At 38.6% G+C, this 20,083-nt stretch overlaps 1 long non-coding RNA gene across 4 annotated transcripts in view; it reads right to left on the reverse strand.

The window, feature by feature from the left end:
- Positions 1–20,083, reverse strand: part of LOC123283014 (uncharacterized) — a 506,927-nt gene that overhangs the window by 192,814 nt on the left and 294,030 nt on the right. For all 4 annotated transcript variants that reach the window (XR_011501269.1, XR_011501259.1, XR_011501265.1 and 1 more), the window contains one exon: positions 13,037–13,169. This is a non-coding gene — a long non-coding RNA (uncharacterized lncRNA). The remainder of the gene's footprint in view (positions 1–13,036; positions 13,170–20,083) is intronic.

Raw genomic sequence — 20,083 nt, forward strand, 5'->3', positions numbered from 1 at the left:
TTGTTTTACTATTGCTTTTGGTGAGTACTACCCAGAACTAGTCTATATACTGACAATACATAACAAAATAAATTATAAAGAGTATACACCATCTTTGTATCCTCCTCCTAAACCCAGAAGAAAGACAGAAATACAGCAGGTGCTTAATAAATGTTGAATTGTTAATTGGTTAATTAGTGGTGAAATTTTATTATTGTTCAGGTGTAAAGCTATGATCCAGATATGTAAACATTACTTCGAATTTCCAAAAGCATATCCTATAAAATATTAATTGAGTTTAGATGTACTACTGGGGGCAGGGAGGCAGTTTCTGAATTGAAATATATTGGGGAAACATACATACTTATACTTCTCCCTCTTAGATATTCACTGAGCATGTTAACATTAAGAGTTTGAATTGTAGTTCTTCAAGTTCCAAAGTGGAAAAAGTTGTCATGCACCTAAGACATCTGAAATTTAAAAAGATACACTACCTTTATCACAAATAAAACAGAGAGGAGAGAAATTTTATAAGACATCAATCTGATTTACATATCATTATTTGACTCTGCATATATTGTGGGTAATATAGTCACCCTATGGCATTCAAGGAACACACAGTCATGGAGCTCAGGAATCCAGGTCAGTCATTTTTGTCTTTAAATCATTCTATCTGATGACTAAAATAAATTTCTGTGTTAATAAAAAGTTTAAAATAGTAAAGGAAATGTCAAAGGAGAGCTCTCATGTATTATATGTAAATGTATACTACACACATATCGGGAAGAAATCAAGTATGCAACAGTCCGTTGACCCATCTTGGCATAGCTGGTTAATTTGGACAATAATAATAAAATAGCAAATTCATCATGTAGCACAAGTGGACGTGAAGCCATACTCAACATCATATAAACTTAAAATATGATGTTCTGCAAAGAAGGTACCGAACAGTCCTGACCATAGTAAGAAGTCAAGAAGGTCACTTCTTCTGTCTTACAAATTACATGAGGGAAGTCTTGCATTTAAGCTCTGCTGTTGTAATTGAGTGTGCTATTTAGATGCTTTCCATTATCTTTCTGATTTCTGGAAACTGGATACATTGTGGTTGACAACTATGCACAAGCATTTGAACAAAGTACATAGTATTAGTTTGTTCAATGGTAAGTGACTGTGGGTCATGGGGCTTGATACTTCAATGAATGAGATCTGAAAGAGACTCATATTTTGACTGTCTGTATTACCTGACCAGCTGGTGAGAGGTCCATATATTTTTACTCTTGTAGCTCCCATCTCCCAACCTAGTATTTGTCATTAATTGTTTTGAGTGATTCTTCAAAAAGTGTGATTCTTTTCATGTATTAATAAACAAACCATGTCTGTTTTGATTTTGTATTCTCAGTGCTCGAGTCAAGGCTATATGTATATCCTAGGTGCTCAATGAATTGTAGTGTTTAACAAGGAATATTAATTGACCAAAGAGCTACTTCAGACTCCTCATCCCTTAATCTTAGATAGTAGTGGTAACACATAGTAATTAATTTTAACATTAAGAGTAGTGGCTTTGTGATTGTGCATTTCTGAAAATGTCATCACAGCATCTTCTTGGGTTAATTAGGCACCTCAGGAGACCCTATGTGCAAATTGCTAATCTGATATATTTTAGGATTATAGGAAATGTCTGTGGAAATTCTATAGAAACCATCTGTAAATCTCTACCTCTGCTTAACTATTTAGAAAGTCTTGAAATATGATTTTACATAACATCCAAGTACCTTAAGGCAGCGTTTACCAAACTTTCAACATCAGTGGACCAACATCATGATTGTTCAATCCCAAAACTCCAGAGCATCTTATAATCATAATTGCAATTCCTATGGTGTAGGTGGATTGTCATTTCACTGCATATGTGACACTTATCCTAAGCACTATTATTCATAAAATGCATTGAGTTCAACACACTTTCATTAAATATTTTATGTGTACCAAACATCATCCACTAAAAGTTACAATAACTGATGGAACATTTCTTCTTGGGAATTTATATTTGGAGTAGATAAACTTAAAAACTGTAATATGTCATTAGGGGATATACAAGCTATAATTTGCCATAATAATGCAGCATAACAAAGCACTCCAATACAGAATATCTTAAAAATAATAAGCATTTATTTCTTCCATGAGTCTGTGAGTTATTTATTTAGGGTTTTGCTGTTCCACTCTTCTCGTCTCCACTGAATTTACTTAATAGCCAAAAGTCAGCTGGCTGTGGGCTAATCTAGAATGCTAGAATCTAGGATACAAGGGTGATTGAGTCCTACTCCATGAACTTTATCTTCTAGCATGTACTCACAGAAATTGTAAAAGAGTAACAGTCAAACAGAAATGAGTACAAGCTTTTTCAAGCTTTTGCCTGCATCATCTCTGCCAAAATCCCCATTGACCAAAGCAAGTCATGTGGTCAAGCCCATCATCAGAGTGACGAGATTACAAAGTCACATGGAAAAGGGTGTGGGTTCAAGATGGGATGACAAATGGGGGTCATTTCTTCAGTCCAGCACTCGACATAACAGCTATGTAGAAACACAAACCAAGGTAAGGGGATAGAGAGTGAAGGCACCAGGAAAGGGGTCAAATCAGGTCACATTTGAGCAGAGAGTCGAGTTCAGTGAGGAAGAGAGCCATGTGGATTGTTTAGAAAAGAGAATTCTAGATAGGAGAAAGACAAGGAACTCCAAAGTCCCTGAAGCCAACTTATATTCAGCATGACGAGAAACAGCAAGGAAGCTGGAGCAGAGAGAGAGAAGGAGAGTGGTAGGAGATGAAGGCAGACAAGTAGACAAAAGGAAGACCCAGCAGGGCCTGTGGGCCATGGCAAGGACACTGGCTTTAATTATGAGTGAGACGGGAAGCCACTGGAGGATTTTGAGCTGACAAAATCAAGATCTACCTTGAATGACATGATCTCACTTGGATTTTTTTTTTAAATGATCTTTTTTTTTTAATTATTTTTTTCCTTTTTCCCCCCAAAGCCCCCTGGTACATAGTTATGTATTCTTCGTTGTGGGTCCTTCTAGTTGTGGCATGTGGGACACCGCCTCAGCGTGGTTTGATGAGCAGTGCCATGTCCACGCCCAGGATTCGAACCAATGAAACACTGGGCCGCCTGCAGCGGAGCATGTGAACTTAAACACTCAGCCATGGGGCCAGCCCCTCACTTGGATTTTTAAAACTTCTTTCTGATTATGGTGAGGAGGATCGACTGCAGGGAGGCAGGGGTAGAAGCAGAGAAGACAATTACGAGACTATGGTCTTCACTGAGCAGCAACATCATGGTGGATGGGTCATGAATACAGTGTGAAGATGGTGAGATAGGATATTGTATATTTCTAAGGCACTGCAAGCAGGATTTGCTAAAACTTCAGATTGGGGTGCTAGTTGACATTACACACAGATACACACACAGAACATATATGTATATATCTAATTACTCATTAAAATATGTTCACAGTTAAAATGAAAAATGCTCATTCCTGTATCACCTAAAGTCATCTCATGTACCTCCAGAAGGTGGTTTACGAGGGACCACATTTTGGGAATCACTGCCTTTAGACAAACATTTAGACTAGCCACCCATGTTCAAACTCCTAAAATGAATAAAATGGCCAAAGACTCTTGAATTAAAAGGTCAGAGACTCTTAAATTCTCTTGGCAACTCAAAATATAAACTCATAATAAATGACACATTTATTTTACTAGAACTTTGCAAGAGGCAAGTTCTCTTTTTCTCCATTAGTGAAAAAGCAAATGCTTTCTATGTCTTGATGATTGTCCCATTATCACAGAAATTTCTGGCATTGATCCCTCACATGAGGGAATGTTTCTCGAAGTGTTTAATAACCTAGGTTTCATTTCCTTGCTTTATTATGTTCATAACTTGTGAAGCTGCCCAAGGGTTCTCGCTTGTAGGAACATAAGCACATACAAGTCTCAAAATTCTAAGCACCCACTACTGTAGAGCAAAGGGCTATGTAAATGCAAAGAGAACAGAGTACCACCACCTCCCCCGAAAATTATAAGAATCTAAATATGTTTTATTCTTGCTGTCACTTTATTTTATTAAAATGAAAAGTAGTTTTCACAGGTATTAAATTTTCATTTTGCCCCAGAAAAAAAAGTGAAATTTTCTGCAAAAATTATAAGTTTCCACAGCAGCAACTTCATAAAAATGTATGATCTTGCCCCTCAGGGTGCCTCCTCACTTGTTTGAAATGAAAAGCTGTTTGTGCTCATGGTTGGAAATACACACATCAGGAAAAATTAATCATGCAAATATTTGCAAAGCGGGAACAGTAATTGTCGGGAGCCTCCGCAGTGAGCTGCTGCACACCGTCACGGATAGAAATGCTGGGAGAGAATTCCAAGGGACAATTCGCTTGAACAAAGCCAGGATTGAAGCCCCATCTTACAGATTGACAATGCTATCAAAAACATCCTGGATATGCTCCTTAAGGAATTAAGTTTTGATAGTCATATTACCAAATATTATCCAAGATAAAATAATTTTCATTAAATATCTGCAAATGGTACAATGGTAGAGAAGATTAAGAAATCAGAACTAGCATTTTTGGTGGAGGGTGGTTCTTTGCTCTGGCAATGTTCTTCCCATCTGTATCTAGGAAATATTATTGTGAGGCCTCAGATTTATTTTGTTTTGAAATTTTTGAGGGAGAAGGGGCACTATATTTTTTGTAAGTCATGTTTAATGTTAATGGGAAGTCTACGTATAAATTTACAGTGAAATGTAATTGTTGTTACATGAAAGGATAAAAAAGTTGACTGGCCCCATTGGAAGATTATTACCAAGAGCATTAGGAAGGGACTTTGATGAGTAATGTGATGGCTCTATGTATGACCTGGAATATGAGGTTGGGTCTTTCCGGGTGTTGGAAATGACAGCTAGACATGAGACACGCTTAAAGACCAAAGAGCTCCCTATATCTTTCTCTGCCTACAGATCTCTACCATCCTTTTGCTCATAAGGGATGGAAGGAGGAAGAAAACAGCTTAGTGGGACAGCAAATCAGAGGTTCCTGATTGGACTGACTACATAATGTGTCAGGCCCAGGGCCAAAGGAAAATGTGGGGCTCTTTCTTCAAAAATTATTCAGAATCTCAGGATGGCAGCAGCAGAGCATTAAGCAAGCATGGGGCCCTGTCTGACTGCACAAGTAGCACACTCATGTAGCCTCGATTCCTGATGTAAGAAGTGGAGACCTCAAAGCAAGAATTTTATGGCACCTTTTGGGTACTCAGGCTGAACTGTTACTAGGATACCTCCTATCTAGAAGGAGGGGAGTAAGGAATTCACTCATTTAGGTGGGTTCAAGAAACATATTTAACAGGGCTTTCTGAGTTGGCTATTTTGAGAACTATAAAATCCTTGCGCTGTCCTTTAGTTTCCCATTTAAAATGACCATCTTGGAATCAGACGAAAGCCAGCATTAAATTTTAAACATTAGAAGTCTTCTTAAAACTTCAAAGGCCACAACTGCTAAGTCATTCGACAGCCTCAGCTGCGCCTAAGAGAATCTCGCTAAGACTCCGCCCCACTTCCCTCTGAGCCCGGATTTTCTCATTTTCGGTAATTCTAAATGAATATCTATTATCCACTGAAGGCAGAAGTCCCAAAGAAGGTGTGAGAAATTACCATAAACAATAAAATTCAGCCCCTCAAATAAGTAAATAAAATGACAAAATAGCAAAGAGAAAATGGTATTTTAGGTATGGGCTTTTTGTTGTTATTTGGTTAAACCTCCATTGGCTTTCTGATTTTCTTGTAGTGATGATACAGGATGATTTCTTGAGCATTGAAACCACATAGTATATTCCAGTAATTAGAGTGATGGCTGCTTACAGTGATTATACTTTCTCTCTTTTTTTGAATTGAAGTATAGTTGACATACAGAATTCTGTTAGTTTCCAGTGACAACACAGTGATTCAACATTCATATACCTATACAAAATGATCATCACAATAGGTCTAGTCACTATGTCACCATACAAAGTTATTACAATATTATTGACTATATTCTCTATGCTGTATATTACCTCCCCATGACTTATTTATTTTATAACTAGAAGTTTGTCCCTCTTAAGCCTCTTCACATATTTCACCCATCCCTCTACGTCCCTCCCCCCAGCAACCATCAGTTTGTACTCTGTATCTATCAAGGAGTTTGTTTCTTTTTTGTTTTGTTTGTTCATTTGTTTTGTTTTTTAGATTCCACATATAAGTGAAATTATATGGTATTTGCCTTTCTCTGTCTGACTTATTTCACTTAGCATAATACCCTCTAGGTCCATCCATGTTGTTGCAAATGGCAAAGTTTCATTCTTTTTTATGGCTGAGTAATATTCTACTGTATATATATATATAACACATTTTCTTTATGCATTCATTTATCAATGGACACATAGGTTGGTTCCATATCTTGGCTGTTGTGAATAATGCTGCAATGAATGTGAGGGTGCATATATCTTTTCGAATTAGTGGTTTTGTTTTCTTCAGGTAAACAAGCCAGAAGTGAAATTGGTTTATCATATGGTAGTCCTATTTTTAATTTTTTGAGGAACCTCCAAACTGTTTTCCATAGTTGCTGAACTAATTTACATTCCCACCAACAGGGCACAATGGCTCCCTTTTCTCCACATCCTTGCCAACACTTGTTATCTCTTGTCTTTTTGATAATAGCCACTTTGATAGCGGTTTTAATTTGCATTTCCCCAATGATTAGTGACATTGAGCATCTTTTCATGTGTGATCAAACTTTTTGATGTAATGAAGTTTGCCAGTTTTTAAAGTGGGAGAGAAAAAGGTATTTTGTTCTTTTGCGGTGAGTCAATAGGAAAAAATAAGGCACAATTTCTCAATTAAGTGGCCCCTTTACATATCTCATCAGCTCAAGAACCCCAATATTCTCACCAAAAACCAAGATAAAGAGGAACCTTTGAGATGCTCCCCTCTTCCTCCTGCTTGTTACTCAGAGTATCTTCAAGGCTGACCATGGTGACCAAGTTGTGCTGAAGGCACCCATATAAAAGTGTTGATGAAGCAGGGGGAGGTAACAGTGTGATTTTGCCCTCACTCTCACCTCTGGTGACCCTCTGATTATGGTGTCAGATGGATTCTCAACAGTCAACTCTCCATTTCCTGCACTGTCAATCCTCTGGTGTAAATCTTGCTTTCACATTCTGCTGCAATAATTAAGCTTGATACGCAGACACCATTAACTACCTTTTGTTTATTTTTCTCCCCGACCCCATGCAGCCTGGCACTCGAGCCAGCCCGAGGACTTCAAACGCCATACTCAATTACCTTCTCCAAGCCAGGAGAGGTACGAAAAGTAAATAGAGTCAAATCAATGGTGCAAAATCAAGTTTTATTTAGGCTGATTCATCACATGAACTCTCAGTGGGCTATATGTTTTGGCATAGAGTAGGGAGCAGGAAACAATTCTGTGTCAGGAGTAGAGTAAAGTGGTGCACACTTTTCAGCTTCTCCAACCAACATCAATGCATCACCAAATGTTTTCATGATGGAGTTTGTTGTACAGGCATGGCTCCCGCCCCCTAAAAAACACTACCAACTTCAGAAATGATGTACAGCAAGAAAGAAGTCACAATATCTGGGATTCTGCTAGAAGATCTCTTTTTACTGACAATCACTTATGTCAGCTTGTTTTAACTCTTCATAAGAAACAGGTCTTAGTAGAGAGAGTGTAAAAGCCAAAAGGAGTCAGGAGAAAAGAAGCAGTCTCAGCTAGCAGCCTCAGTATCCTCTCCTATTTGTGTAAACACCACACAAGCAGCTCCTGCTGTTTAAACTACAGAAAATAGAGTTATGGCCCCTTTCTTCAAAGATTGCTTAGAAGTTTGGAACTTAAATTCCTATCACTGACTCAAAGTGATGTGAATTCCCAGAATACCAGAAAAATCCTTATGATTGAGGACATACATGATGTCAAATGAATATTCTGAAACTACATGATCCTGGATAGACTTTGGTGCTTCTCCCCTCAAATTAGCTGGATAATCCACCAAATACATGGATACGCACTGCCTGTCGGATGTTCTGATTCAGGAAGAAAACGAACTGTGGTACCATTACAAAGGCCTGACTTCATCTTGACCAGTCCACCTGTGAACACCAGAAATCCATTTATATTTTGGTATCTTATTAATGAATTAAATTAGTAAGTTTGACTTCTGAAGGCTTTTGTGTCTGGGAGGATGTCAAGTTAGCCCTGAGGAAGAGCAGATCACATCACAGAAGGCAATGTCATTAGCCCAAAATGTTACACCCCTTGCCTTGTTCCTCCCACCCACCACAACTTATGAAACAATACACTTTTCAAACTTGCTAAAAATGCAGAGACAACGTTAATCATCCAAACTAGACCCTTTGACTGCAGAGCTGAACTTTCCTACAGGAAATGCTGCAGACTTCTGTAAAGTTCAGGAATCTCTCTAATTAACTGTCTAAAGAGAAAAGAGAGGATTTAGTACTTTATTTTGCCAGTCCCAAAGCATCACTGGTATGGCCAAAGCTCTCAGCATCACTAGGCATTGCACACCTACGTACTCTATCTTGTTAGGACCTTTTTGGTCTTTCACATGACAATGACTTGCAATATGTAGTCACTGTCTCCTGACAGGGAGTGAGGCAGGGAGAGAGGGAAGAAAGCCCAGCAATTACTGTGCAATACTCAAATCTGCCTGCCAACAGGAGAACAGTGATTTGTGAGACACATCAAGAGGTGCTGGCAAGATCAATCTGCAGAGATCCCTCTGATAGAGGAATAATGAGTTGACAAAGACCAATGTTCAGTTGGGTCCAAGCCCAATAAGATTACTGTTCAGCATCATCAATATTGTCTCTGTTTGGAACTGACACAATCAGACTGGAATCAATTGTATTTTCCACAGCACTGTCACACATGATTTTTAACTTTGGCTCACAACTCTGTAGAGGAGCTTGCAGATGTTGGCAGATTTTTGCTAACTTACGGGATGTCATTATTAAGTAGGAGTGCACCCCACAGTAATTTGTGGTTCTGCAGTGTTTCTCTGAGGTCTGTATTTTGAAGAGAGAAGACAAGAAGGAAGAAAAGGAGATGAAACGTTAGTGAGAGGGATTTTTCTGTTTAACTGCCTGACCTTTTTGTTTTTGTTTTGTTTTTTAGTGTAATGACCAAATACCATGTGTAAATGTGTAGGTTAGTTCTTAGCTTCAGCTTAATTTAAGTTGGGGATAAGATTTTTACTAAAACACAGAATCACGAAAATTTTTCTGCTCTGAAGCAACGTAACAATAAAATTATTGTTTCACCATCAGAAGGCAGAGGCTATATGTAGATGGTTCTCTCTAGAAAATATTAGATGTTCAAGGAGTTGGAAAATCTAACAAGCAATTTGATTTTTAAACAATCTCTGCAGTCTTCTCTAGTGTGTTTTACAAGTCATTATTCCCACCACAGAAAGCTATCAGCTTCATGTTTCGTGAGGTCCGTATGGGCCTTGGAGCTGTGCCCATGTGGGCATCCTAGACCTTTGATACTGGCTGACTGATCTAGATACCCAGAAACACAATGTGCTTCGTGGCCATGGAATTAAATACTGAAAAATTCAAACAGAGACAGGGGCTGGATTTCTCCGTTGCCACAAGTATACATAACAATGGATCTTCCCCATTGAGATCCATCTAAACATAAATTTTGTGACAAGTGCGTGCTGTGGAAAGACAACCAAATTTGCAGAGCTGAACTCCCCAATTTGATAGGCTTAAATTTTACCCAAGAAACTCAGGTCTTTAAAACAAATTAAATCCATCAGTAATCCTGTCCCACCTAATCTAGTCATGGTCACTATAGTGTCTCTCTCCCTAGTCCAAGATGACACCAATGTTCTGGAATTTTATGTAAGGCAGACACTTCTGTTGGCCTCTCTGGTCTCTGGTCAGCCCTGACACGGCCTTTGTCTGAGCCCCTGTGGTCCCTGAGAGGCAGGTGTGTGCCTACCTTGTTGAATGGGATATTTTTGGGGAGCCTGAGAATCTTGGTTCCTAAGGTCTAGGCTCCTTAGACGAATTACGCAGTCATTTCCTCCTGAAGTCCTGCTTCCACCCCAAGACTCCGAAGAAGTGGAAGCACTAATTCTAAGATATCCCAAACCCACTGCTGCTCTTCCTTTCAGGGAAATCATCCTTCCCTTTCATACTCCCTGCAGCAACCACTCTCCTCCCCTCCAGGGCTCTCACTTCTCTCCATTTCCCTGGTGTAACCTCCTCAAAGAGCTCTGGTTAGAAAACAAAGCAGAAAAGGAACCAGTCCTTGGGTCACTTTGATTTTGACTCCATCACAAGGGGCTCAAGAACAAAAAGGCCAGATTAGCATCTCAAAATAGGGTTGGAAAAGTGAGAACAAAACACAAATTAATATCTTAAGAAATTATTCTATTATGCCTGAAGCTGGGTAGCCTTGGAAAAGTCCCACCATAACCCCAGATCTAAAAAAAGTAGAAAACTAAGACTTGTGAGGATCAAAGGAGGGCAGGCGCATGAAAATATTTTGTTAATGCTAAAATATTAGCGGTAGCGTTTTTCTTCATTGTTTAATGCTCCCTTGCAAAGTCGGTAGCAATTTGCATGCGGGAGATGGGAGAGAAGAGTCCAGTCTTCCATATACTTGATTTCTTAGGTGGCCAGGATCTGGTCTGAACAGACTGCTCTAATGGGCTCCAAGCTAACTGAAACCCCTGGAGACTTTGCAAAGTCAGCACATTCAGCGCTACTCTGGGGGACTAGGAAATGCCAGTTGCTCCATTAGGCAAACTCCCAGAGGAGCAGCCCCATTCTCGGGGGCGGGGGTCCCCAATGTCAGCTCGGCCTTAAATATTATAAGCATCTAGGGAATAGGGGGGGAAATGTCAGTGTATATATTTGGTTTGAATGTGTGTGTATGCAGCACTGAGGATTTGAGCATCCCTGGAGGGTACTGAAACAAATGCCAATGTTCAGGGCTGGCCTTACGTATAGATGGAGTAAGCCTCTGCCTATTGGGTTTAAACACACTGAAGCATTCCTGACTGAAAGTTGAACTCTTATCAGGTACTTCTCCAGGCCCAGGAGTACTTCCTGAGGGAAATGCTTAACTTAACTTGAATCAGATATTGCTTGATAACTTATAGAGAGAGAGCAAAAAGGGTCGGTTCATCTGACCATCACACAGCAGGATTTCATGTCTTGAGTGTCCAGGACAGAGGTGAAGTACATTATTTATTTATTTTTTTTAATGCTGTATCTCCTCAAATTCCCCCTGGTATATAGCTGTATATCTTGTAGTTGTGGCATGTGGGATGCCGACTCAATGTGGCCTGACTAGTGGTGCCATGTCCGTGCCCAGGATCTGAACCAGCGAAACCCTGGGCCGCCACAGCAGAGTGCGTGAACTTAACCATTCGGCCACGGGGCCATTATTACATTATTACATTACCATGTGAAGGAGAGAAGAAATCAAAGCACAGATGGGGATAGGGCGTGGTGGGTGCTGAGTGGAGCAGCTATAATGCCAAAGCAGAAGACCTTGAGCATCTAGGAGATAGGTGGTGGTCCCAGGCACCAGGTCGGAGAACAATAAAGAGAGAGGAAGTGCCAACTGAGGGCAGAAAAGGAAAAGCACAAAAGATTTGCATCTGCCACACATGCTTGCCAGGGTCTTTCCCCCATTCTCATCCAATTCAACAGAAATTAATTAAGTATGAGTATCATAGACATATATTTTCCACTCATAAAACTATGGCAAACATGGCCTGAAAGGACTATTCAAACACTAGGAACCACGTGCCTGGTCTGTAGTTCAAATCCAGCATTTATTAGCTATATGTTCACTTCATTTACATTTCCTGGGTCTCAGTTTCTGCATCTGGAAATTGATGATAATAGTATTTGTTGGGCTAGACAGAGCAGATCTAAGTCCTAAGAGGCCCCACCACTTCTTCCACTGATAATACACAGGAAAAGAAACAATAGACTCCCTTCCACTATTCATCTGGCAATAAGATCTAAGAAAATGGGTTGACAGGGGTGGCATGCATGATGGACCAAGCACAAGCTCACTGCTGGGTCTGTCTCCTGCTTAGAGTACAAAGTGGAAATCACATTTTAAGTACTCCAGTTTCCTGTCTAACATGGTATTCACATTTTTTTATCCACAAATTCCATTGATGAGCACCTGAGATGAGAGCCCCAAGGAGGATACAACCTCCATATGGACCAACATTTACAAATGTTCCTTTACTTTCTGCCCTTTTCTGCTTTTCCAGGTTCCACCTAGAAAGTGAGACTAAGGATTGAAATTAGGATTATTTAGTGAATCACCCAGTTCTTTGCTAGACTGCTAGCCTGACCTGCTATAAAGCAGTTCTTAAACTATAAGGTTCATAAGAATCACCTGGAGAAATTTTTTTTTAACACACATGATTCCTGAGGCCTTTCAATCTGCTAGATTTTCTTTTCCCCTGTGAACTTCCCAGAAAATACACCGGGATTAAAAACTATTGCCTCTTCATCCTTGTCTTGCTACAATTTAATTTCATCACTTCCTACTCAATATTCCAAATGTCATGACCTACCTAGATATGTCTTATTTTTCTGAAAGTAAATGGCAAAATATCATTACAGAAATTTTTTTTGGTATTTTTCTAATCTTACTCCAGAACCTCAGTTTTACCAGTTAGCATAAACATTACAATAAAACACAGATTTCTAAATTATATATTTAATTCTACCCTCAAATAAAATAAAAATAGTTATTAACATGTTTGTTTACATGCATTTAATACTTCTCCAAATAACAAAAAGGAGTTGAATTTTGTTAGATGTTTTGCATCTAATTTTCCAATTTTCTGCATCTGCTATAGCCAGCCTCATTGAATATTTTTATAACTGGAGAAAAAATGAAAAAGAAGGCACAGAGAGTGAGGTAGTATGTTTATTTCTTACCTTGTGGTTCTATGTCGTTCAATGGTCCCTCTGTCGAGTCATTTCTCCAACTCTCCTTGAATCTGAGAAGGACTTTTCAGCCTGAAGATCTCATTGGGCACACCTTCCTCATTTCTCCTGTATATGATGTGAGCTGCCAACATTAACAATAAGGGAATATGGAGTTTCTCATAAGTAACTGCTCTGTGCTTCATTTTAGGAAGAGGTGGGATAGTAGAATGGTTAAGAACGTGGCTCTGGAGACAAACATTCCAGTTCAAACCATCACCTTGCCATTTATTAGCAATAAGATCTCTCTTTATCTCAACATTCTCATTTGTAAAATGAAGATGATAACAGTGCGTCTCACAGGAATTCTGTAGGATTAAGTGATTTAATACATGCAAAGCGCTCAGAATAGTGTCTGGGATATGGAGAGCAACAATTAATGTTAGTTATTTTATGAGAAAATATAGGTGCTGTGTTAAGAAATTAAATACTTTATATATGGTGAACCCTCATTATGGATATTAAATGTTGTTATTTATTAAAATGCTAAATTAGATTTTAAAATTAAAACCACTAACAAATTACATTTAAATAATTTAGAGCCTAATAATATGGAAAAAGATTCCTAGGAGGAGTACATTCAAAACTTTATTTTCTTTCTTATACAGAAAGCATATTGAGTTATTTCCATCAATTAAGACAAAATAAAAGTGATTGAGAGAAGGGCAAAGCAGACCCAGAACCATAGACTGTAAAGAATTCCAGACTATGAAATAAAACAGATCAGTTAAAGGAGAAGTCAATAAATGGGCATTAGGACAAGCACTAAGAGACGGAACATTGCATAATAGGGCATGCAGGATGGGGGTTCAAGACCCATAATCAGTGAGAGAAGAAAATCTAGGTCATGGTGATATATTCATAATCTTAGCTAGACAGGCGTTGGGCAAGATCTATGAGCAGGTAACGGGGAGCAGGGTCTCAGCTTAGAGCTGGGATATAAGATCAAACTCCTGCCATTGGAGGGGAGTCTGACAAGAATGAAGGATCCAAACCTTCTTATGATGCCAAGGCAGGAACTTGGGTCTAGGGAACAATGGAGACTCAGTCATGAGAACCAGAGCATGATTGGTGGCTAGTTCCTAAACCACTGATATGTTGGTAGATGTTTAGCTGGTTCTCCAGAGGAAAGACCTGAGACAGAGTTTGCCAATTTGCATAAAATAAATACTCCCAATAGGCTGATTTCGAGCTACTTAAGTAACACGCCATTTGCTTACAAAATTCCTAGAAAAAAATAACAAGTGCCTCTCATGAGCCAGTACAAGTTAGCTCCAACACACGAAACGAGAGCCTGGTTTTCAGAACTGAGGGGGAAAATCTAAAGACAGACAAGGAATCAGAATATCAATGCTGAATCCTCAGATGGTGAGCCTGACCTTTTTCATTCCTCCTGCCAAAGGTCAAGTTTGATACTGAGAGACTGGGCAATGCTGAGCTTTCAATTAGTGCATTCAGGTAGCCCCAGTGAAAAGACAAGTGAGCAGGCTTGACACAAGCTGGGCTGGCTACACTACAGCCACTGCATACTGCTTTATCTGCATGGCTTGGACCAGAAAAAGTGAAACTATGTAATCCTGAGCCAACAACACTGGCTGACCAGCCAGTTCAAGCTCAACACAGAAAGTCTAGACTAGCAACACAAACTCACCAATTAAGAACTTCCATGAGAGAGACTGTGAATTGATAAATTCTCTCCTAGGAAGGGACATATTGTTTCATGTACCATCTCGTAAACTATTCTACTTTCTTCCAGAGTGAAGGCTAAAAACAATTGGTGACAATAGCAATATTAATAGCTAGCATTACTTGAGTAAATGCCACATGGCTGGTATTGTTCAAAGTCCTTTACTTTTGTGCTCTCCATTAACCCATATCAAAGTGGATTTCAGACACTATTCCCTGGAGCCCATGGCTCCGTGGAGATGCCTAACGGGCCACCCAAAGACAGAAGACAAGGCCCAGGGTCCAGAGCATGGCATTCTCTTCTCTACTTCAGCAGAGCAACTCCATTTACACATATTTATGTACTGAAGTTTCATGTAAGATTCCTTTTCAAAAAGGAGCTCTATTGATAAAAAACTTCTTTTGAAAACAACAAAACCTTAAAATAGTCTTACAAGATTGTTATATATTTTTTCTTGTTTTAAAATATAAAAATCTATCTAAGGTAAAAGACAAAATCACTTCCCTAAGATAACTACTGTTAATCTTTTGCCGTATACTTTTCCAGATTTTTTAAAATATATACACATTAGAGTAGGTTTTATTTTCTAGATTTAACTGTTGAGGAAATGTATACTTGCCCAGGGTAACACAAATGAACAGAGATCCTAACTCAAATCTGTCTCCTATGTTCCTATTAGGAAAAATAGGCAGTTATCTCTTATTCCCTCATACAAAGACCATACAGATTGGTTCCTTTGTCTTTCTGTGAAATCCATTCACATCTGCCTAGTCGATCACTTATATCTGAGTCAACTGTCCCCCAAAGGAAGAAGCCCCATACTAAATTCCATAACATATAATACATACTCATGGGAAGAGAGTAGACTAGATAGATGGTTTACACCCTGGCCCCACGGGTTCATATAGTTCTTAAAAATTATCTCTTCCTTAGGCCAGGCTTTTATCATTAGGCATTAATACTATTTAAAAGGGATAAAGATTGTTATAAACTTTGAAAGGTTTCAAGAGCAAATAAATGCTAGCTTATCAATTTCAGAGTCAAAGAATATTAAAATTAGATTAAAAATATACAATTAACCTAACACATTTTGAATTTGGACTAATTGTTTGAAATTCAAAAGGACCCCAGGATATTTTTCACTTGAAACACAGACATAAAAAATTCATACTAAACAGGCAGAGTTTGCCCTCAAGGTTGAAAACATTAATCACCATGCATCTAACTGTTAACTGTAAAAAATCATTTTTCTTCTGATTTAAAGGGAATTATTTAGAGAGCGTTTTTAACTTCTCTGCTTTCTCAAGCAGAGACAGTAACACGGGGTCAGGTTCCAGGCTCCTCTGCCCCTTCATGCCTCCCTTCTCTACAAGGAGCTGCCTTTGATATACAAGGGAGCTCCTGGCCCAAAGAATACACAAAGCCCAGGAAGAAATGAGAGTCTGCTAGGAATGTAATTGAAATCTAGTTAGTAAATTCAGGAAATGATTGAACAGTCATCTAAGAAGGGACACATTAACCCCAAGTAAACATGACCTTGAGATGACAGGACGATCAGTAGAGATGAATCTTTACAGAACTTTCCAAGTGTTCTGAGAATCTTTCCACAGTATTTGAAAGATCATCAAGCTAGAAGTAACCACTTTAAAGAATAAGCTGACTTTTCATAGGAGGAGCAGGAATATTTTATATCAGGAAGGAAATAAAATAAATCAAATACATTTCATAGCCTCATTGCACAGCTGTCTCACAGTGCCAAACCAGCACAACTACCTGACTGGCCTGGAATCATGCTTGGGCTCTTCAAGATAGAAATTTCCCTAGGTGGGATCCAAGAGCGCTTTCCTGATACAAAACTATTTTCCACAAGCAACGTTGGAATAAGCCTCAAAAGGATTCATTATCTCTGACTTTGAGGTTGATGTTTGGCTCATCAGAGATAAGAGAATTTAGACTCTTTTTAAACTCTGGTTCTGGACAACATCCTTGTGCTAAACTGCTATGGATGACATCCTTTCCTTGTATAGGTATGAATTTTAGAAAAATGTCAATTGTTAATTAGCTGAATTTTTTTGTCTTTCAAACTGCAACATAAAAATTTCCTAAAAATGTTTGATGATAGGTTAAAGCAAATTTTTCAAATGAGTCTACTTTCCTTCTCTACTCAAATATTTGGAGCCATGGAGTTTGCTATAAAATCTGAGGAATTTTAGACAATAGGTGCTTAAGGTCACTGTCATCCATCCTCTAATCCATTCTTCTATAGGGACCCCAGAATGAAACTGTAGGAGAATAATGCAGGAACTTTTTACATATAATTATTATAAGGGATATACTTCACACTAGTAATGATGACTTTAAATAACATTACACAAATCTCTGAACACATGCTATCTTCTGGAATTAATCCTCGTCATATCTTTGACTAGTGAAATAGGTCATTATCATACTCTTAATATTGTACTAGATGATCAGAGATCATAGCAACATGCTCATTTTCTAGTCAAATATTAGAATGTCCACTTTAGAAATGTGACTGGTTCACAGACTAATTTTAACCTAATTTCAGTATTCTTTCTTTCACACATTTTTCAAAAATGAAATATATCGAGTAATTTACTTACTACACGCTAGGTCCTGTGCTACCTAGGGACACACACTTTGCAGATATTGTTAATATATTTTCTCCTCACTGAAGTTTGTGAACCCCTCAAATTGCATCCATGGACCTCCGTTAAGACAGGGCCTTATAGGTTGTAGCAGCCCCTGTCATTGCTCTGTCCATACCCTCTTGGACTCCTTTACCAGTTTCATGAATATCAGCTCCCACTGTGCTTTCATTGCAAACATTCAGCCTCTGCATCTGGAGATGGAGAGCAAGGAGTATTGGGATGTATGTTACCTTGGGAACAGCCCTTAAAAATGACTGAGACATACTGGGGTCTAAACACTCTAGCTTCTTTTGCTCCTGATTGGAATTCCTTTAAGGTGTGACTAACACGGTTTTCAGAACATCTCTGTGTGATAAAGCCAAGGCTACCATTCTTGGATGTTGTATCATTTTCTTCGAAGTCCCTACCAGTTCTTCCCAGGAAAACTTCCTAATAAATCATATTCACGAGAGTCCTCACTAGAGTATCTGCTTCTGTGGAACCCAATCTGAGATATGCATCATGGTAAAACATAGATCAGCAAGATATAAGATATTGATTTATATGCTTCAGCTTACTTAAATAATCAATAATTTTCCAGGGGCCGGCCTAGTGGCGCAGCAGTTAAGTTCGCACATTCTGCTTCGGCGACCCGGGTTTGCCGGTTTGGATCTCAGATGCGGACAGACTCACTGCTTGTCAAGCTACGCTGTGGCAGGTGTCCCACATATAAAGTAGAGGAAGATGGACACGGATGTTAGCTCAGGGCCAGTCTTCCTCAGCAAAAAGAGGAAGATTGGCAGCAAATGTTAGATGACGGCTAATCTTCCTCAAAAAAAAAAAAAATTCCAAATGAAAAGCCAATCGAAGCTCTAACCAATAAACTACTCAAACTCATATTAGACTGAGAAAGATTTAGGACAAATATAAGGAGAATACTTTCATTTTCAATAATAGCAGGCTAGGTAATTCGGACTAAATCTCTTCCTAAGGAAGTCCAGAAAGCTGAGCAAAACACACAGCAGAAAATGTATGTTTAAAGGCATAGGAGAGCTAATAAAGTAGCAAAGAACTAACAAGCCTGAATCTAGCAAAGAACAGAGACCCAGGGAAATGAGTGCATTTTGAGGGCTGCTTTTCCCTGGAAGGCATCTGTTAATTCAAGAAAGGAAAGCCTCCCAAGCATAGGGGACCAGTATCAGAGGCCAGAGACCTCCAAGAAGCTCCATGAACTCCCCCTGCTTTGACTTAGGATCTGGAAGAGCTGTACTCTAAGAGCAAGAGTAAATTAGAATTAGATAAGACCTTAGAATGACTGCAGGTCAGCGTTAAAGAATCTCAAGGCCAAACACTGGATTAACTTCCTTGAATGCAAATTCCTCCAGAATATTCTCCAGCCTTCTGGAAGAAGCAAATAAAAGCTTATCTAGGAGAAGACATCATCCTTGGCTTTATATTATTTCTGTAAACAATTTTTCACATATAACATTCAGCATACAATAAAAAAAACTAACCAGGGACATGCAGAGACGAAAAATAAGAATTTAAAAAAATAGTAAAAACAAAATAGAAACAGATTCACAAGGGCTCTTTATAGATCTTGCAGATCTCTTTAGGTATAGATGATACAGTTAAAAGACATAGAGTTTAAAACACCTAGTTAAAAGTCTGAAAAAGAGAACGAAGCAGGAACAACATTTAAAGACATAATGGCTAAGAACAGTCTAAAGCTGATAAAAGGCATCAAGCCATAGTTCAAGAAGCCCTATGAGCCCCACACAAAATGAATACAAAGAAAGTTATCCCAAGAGATATAATAGCAAAACCACTGAAAAGATGTAGATTATAGCCAATTTCTCAACAGAAATAATGGAAGCCAGAGTATACTGCAATAATATCTTAAAGGTATAGGAAAACAGTTACTGTCAAAACTAGAGTCCTAGTTTTCTAGAACTATTCTTCTAGAATAAAAATTATTCTCCTAGAATAAGATCTAAATAAAGATAGTTCAGACAACCAAAGAAAATCTGTTACCAAGAGACCTACAATAAAGAAATGCTATAGGATTTTCTTCACATGATAGAAAATAATCTCAAATGAAAGGCTGAAAACTAAAGAAAGATTAAACCAAACATAAATATTAATAAATACTGACTGAATTAAAAGAAATGAGCCAGCCCTGGTGGTCTAGTGTTTGATTCCACACTCTCAGCACCACAGGTTTGTTTTCTGGTCAGGGAACCACACCACCTATCTGTCAGTTGTCATACCGTGGTGGCTGCTATTGCTGTGATGTTGAAAGCTGTAATAATCAGTATTTCAAATGCCAAGCAGAGTCACCCATGATGGACAGGTTTCAGTGGAGCTTCAAGAATAAGACAGACTTGAAAGAAGGACCTGGCCACCTACTTCCAAAAAAAAAAAAAAACAGACCATGAAAACTCTATGAATAGCAGCAGAGCATTGCCTGATATAGTACCAGAAGGTGAGAGGATGATGCAAAAAGACTGGGCAGGGTTCCGCTCTGCTGCACATAGGGTTGCTGGAGTCAGATCTATTCAACAGCACTAACAAGAAAAATAGCATAAGAATAATAACTAAATTTTGTTGAGAGAGATACATATATTCTAAAAAAGGAGAGAATAAATGAAACAATTATTC

The sequence above is a fragment of the Equus asinus genome, chromosome 2 (assembly GCF_041296235.1).
Source record: "Equus asinus isolate D_3611 breed Donkey chromosome 2, EquAss-T2T_v2, whole genome shotgun sequence".
NCBI lineage: Eukaryota > Metazoa > Chordata > Mammalia > Perissodactyla > Equidae > Equus > Equus asinus.